Genomic DNA, 3968 nt, shown 5'->3' with positions numbered 1-3968 from the left:
GACACACACATGGGAGTGGTTAGGTGAGGACCACGTGGTCTCCTTGATCCCCAAGCCACCAAACCCACAAATAATAAGAGGGTATGACCGGTCAATCTCTTTAGTCACCAAGGAAAACCGCTCAAGGCCCCTTTTCACTTGGTTGGGCCTTGCACCCACACGTAAGCCACGTGGGCTGCTAGTGCGCTGCTCAGCCTTGCCTGCCAACACGCACCGCAAGCCCACAAGGCTGCCTTGCGCTGCTGGGTCTCAGCCAGTCAGCACGCACCGCAAGCCTGCTGGGCTTCCCATCCAGCACACACTGCAAGCCCGCAAGGTTGCTGTGCACTTCTTGGCTGTCGATGCGGGCTGGGCAGCATGCCTTGCTAGCAGCCCGCAAGAGCCCTTTCAAGTGCGCAACCTTTAGCTAGCTGCTTGGTGCTTGCGCCTTGCTTGCGATAGTGTGTATTAGCTTAATATGTCGTGTTAATTCATTATTTTATGTCTCGACGATTTATTAATTCGACTCGACTTGCAACGCTCGGTCTCGATGCTCCTAAATCGATATTCGACACCTAAATTCATATTACTCGAGTGACTCATTAATTCCTTCCGGATTCATTTGTCGTGTCGGATCGTTAAATGCTTTGTTTAACCGAAGGGTTCAGTCAAGATTAATTTGTAGTGTTAATTATTCATTAATATACTAGTAGAAAAAACGTAATGGGAAGCCCCAAATGGCAAGCGGTTTTAAAAATCCGCTTGCCATTTACCCAATTTTAAAAAAACCTCTAATATTGATTGGCAAGAGGTTTTGGCACGAACCTCTTGCCATTATATATAATGACAAGCGGTTTAGGGTTGAACCGCTTGCCATCAGTTATATTGACAAGCGGTTCAACCCCAAACCGCTTGCCATTTAAAAAATAAGCGGGATTTGCTAATAATCAAACCCTAAGTCGAAATTTTTGGCCTAATCCCCATCTCACGGCCCTTATTCTCTTTCCTCTCTCCCCTTTCCCCTTCATTTCTCAGCTTGCTCTCTCTCCTCTCATTTCTCAGTTCGCTTAAGCCTCACTTCTCTCTCCTGTCTCACCTCATTCTCTCACCTCACGCATCTCCTCTCATCTTCTCAGTTCTATCCCACGCACCTCTACTTTCTCTTTCCTCCTCTCATTCTCACTCCTTCACACTGACAGCAAACCCACCAAGTAACCCCCACCAAAACCGAATCACCAAGCAACCCCCACCCACCACAGCAAACCACGACCGTACGTGCGTCACCGAGCAACAACAACAACAACAACACCGATTTGACCCTTAAAGCCCAAATTTTAAGCGTCTTTTTTTGGGGTTTTCATGGAATTTAAGGTATGTTCCTTTTTTTCTTTTTTTTTTTTTATTTTATATTTTTTTGAGGCTTTTTTTAATTGTAATTTTGATTTCAATTTTTTGGGTTTTGATTATTGTGTTCAGATTTTTGGGGCTTTGATGCAGTTTTTTGGAGTTCGATTTCGTGGGTTCAGATTGGGGTTTTGATGCAGATTTTTAGAGGTCCATTTCGTGGGTTTGGGTTCAGAATTTCATGAGGTTGTCCGATTGTAGTGGTTGTCCGACTGTAGTGGTAAGCACCACCAACACCAACGAGCACCACCGTACCAACACCGACACCGACAACAACAACAACACTTCATGTATTTAGATCTAGTTTTTGTTTTCTTTTTCTTTTCTTTTTAATCAAATTTCAGATTTTAATCTCTGGTATGATTTTTATATGATTGTAATTTTTTATTATATTGAGTGTATAATTTTTGTGCTTTTTGATGCAGTTACAAAATTTTTAATTATTATTATTTTTTTTACGAAAATGTAATATTATAACAATTGATTAATGAAAATATTTATGTTATTATGTATGTTTAGTAATTATATTTCAATTTAAGTGAAAAAAACCAATTTTTTTTAACATTTTATTATAGCCATAATGGGTAGCAGTTTGGCGCCAAAACCGCTATCCTTTTCCTAAAAATGGCAAGCGGTTCTAAACCACTTGTCATTTAAAAGGCCAACGGCAAGCCCCCCAAGGGCATGCAGTTCAAAATCGCTTCCCATTTGGGGGTTTGAACCGCTTGCCATTAAATATTTTCTTCTAGTGATATTACTGATTGGAAGCGGTCTCCACCTAAGCATTCCTATCACTTAACCTTACTGAATAATTATCTTTCTAATAGCTCCGAACCCTCTATTGGAATAATACACTTGTTAGAAGGACACTTGTCTTTCCGGACGAGTGTTCTTTTAGTGTATAGCCTTTTTCCTATGTAACTTAATGTCTCTTCATGAACTAAAAGGTAAGATAATTTGTCATCCTTATTACGTCCAAAAGTGTTTCTCGGAATAAACGGATGATTTCTAAAATCTATATGAGCACGATCATGCATTTTAACAGACTTGGTCTTCGAGAGGCCTTGTAAACAACAAAGACATGTTCCCTATCATTAGTAGGGGGGACATTCCCAGTCTTGTACTTTCAGCTTCTCTTACCAAGAGGACCTAACCGCCCGAGTGTTGCCGTTATAAGCCATGTACGGTAGACGTTTGACAAACATCAAAACAGACTATTACTCAAACAATAGAACTCACAATACTCATGGTTGAGGAAAGAGGTTCCGATAGCCATAATGAGAAGTGTACTTATGATGATTTTTTAAAATCTCTTATAGTATTCTCATAGGTCAATCTAGTATGATTCTAATACCCGTGCAAATGATTTATGACAATTATGTCCTTGTAGCTCAAGAAACGATGTTATAAATCAAACTACACACTAATCTCACTACAAAAATAAAAGCTTTTAGCAACTAAGTTTGGCAACAGATATTTTTAAACGTTGCTAAATAGCAACGAATATAATTTTTTTTCATTGCCTAATTAAAAGCGACATTTTATGCTTTAGTTTTTTTAATAATTAATGGCTACATGTTTTTTATTTGTTGTTTTTTAAAACAAATTGTCTTACTAGTTGTTACTAGATGGCATCATATTTTTCTCTTGTTGCCATGTAGTAACAAACTATGACAACAAATATTTTATTTGTATTGATTTAGAAACAAACAAAGGCAATGAATTTTTTAATTGTTGCTATTAGAAACAAGTCGTCTAAACTTTTGTTGCTAGATGATAGCGTATTTTTATTTGTTGCTATTGGAAACAAGTTGTGTTACATTTTGTTGTTAATTTATATGTAGGTCAGTTTTTGCTATTATGTATAAAATTATTGTGAAGACCCTCTTCTTATTATTTGTTGCTATAATGACTCCAAATAGAGACGAATTTCAATTTCGTCTCTAATTTGGAGACGGATTTTTGATTTTGTCCCTAATTTAGAGACAAAATTTTCAATTTCGTCTCTAATATTTCGTTCACTTATTATAAATTATATGTATAGAACTAAACAAATAGTACTTTGTATAGTTGGTAAGAGACTCACCATGTGACTTTGAGGTCACAAGTTCGACTCCTACCAACTGCGATTTTTGAGACAGGGGATTCAAATGCCTTACATGCAAAGTTGAGCCAAATTGACCTGACATGAGTGAGATTTCAGATTGGTAAAGGTCGGGATCGGGTTGAATCGAATTGCTAATAGGAATTAGGTTTTTGTCTCGTAGTGTTGATAGCAACCAATATTTATGATTTATTGCTATTTTTATGCACCAATTTTAATAATTTGTTGCTATTTTTAGGAACAAACATTAATAATTTGTTGCTATTTTAGGAACTAACATTAATAATTTGTTGCTAATTTTAGCAATAGCCAATGGTAATCTTTTGCCAAAGTTGGCAACGAATGTACCAAAAACAGCAACAATCATGAAAACTGTATTTAAATAGATGCAATATTGCAACGAAATTGCTTTGCAACTGGTAGCCAAAATCCCATGGCAACAAGCCTTTTAGCAACAACAAATTTTCGTTTCCAACCCGTT

The 3968-nt window shown here is 37.4% G+C and overlaps 1 long non-coding RNA gene across 1 annotated transcript; it reads left to right on the top strand.

The window, feature by feature from the left end:
• Window positions 1-945: 945 nt before the first annotated feature.
• On the top strand, window positions 946-1895 carry LOC145634847 (uncharacterized). The gene is made up of 2 exons (XR_014113626.1): window positions 946-1350; window positions 1456-1895. It is a non-coding gene; the product is annotated as an uncharacterized LOC145634847 (long non-coding RNA).
• The last annotated feature ends 2073 nt before the right edge of the window (window positions 1896-3968 follow it).

This window comes from Chenopodium album, chromosome 6, assembly GCF_948465745.1.
Source record: "Chenopodium album chromosome 6, dcCheAlbu1.1, whole genome shotgun sequence".
Classification (NCBI taxonomy): domain Eukaryota; kingdom Viridiplantae; phylum Streptophyta; class Magnoliopsida; order Caryophyllales; family Amaranthaceae; genus Chenopodium; species Chenopodium album.
This window is presented reverse-complemented; position numbering and strand designations above follow the sequence as displayed.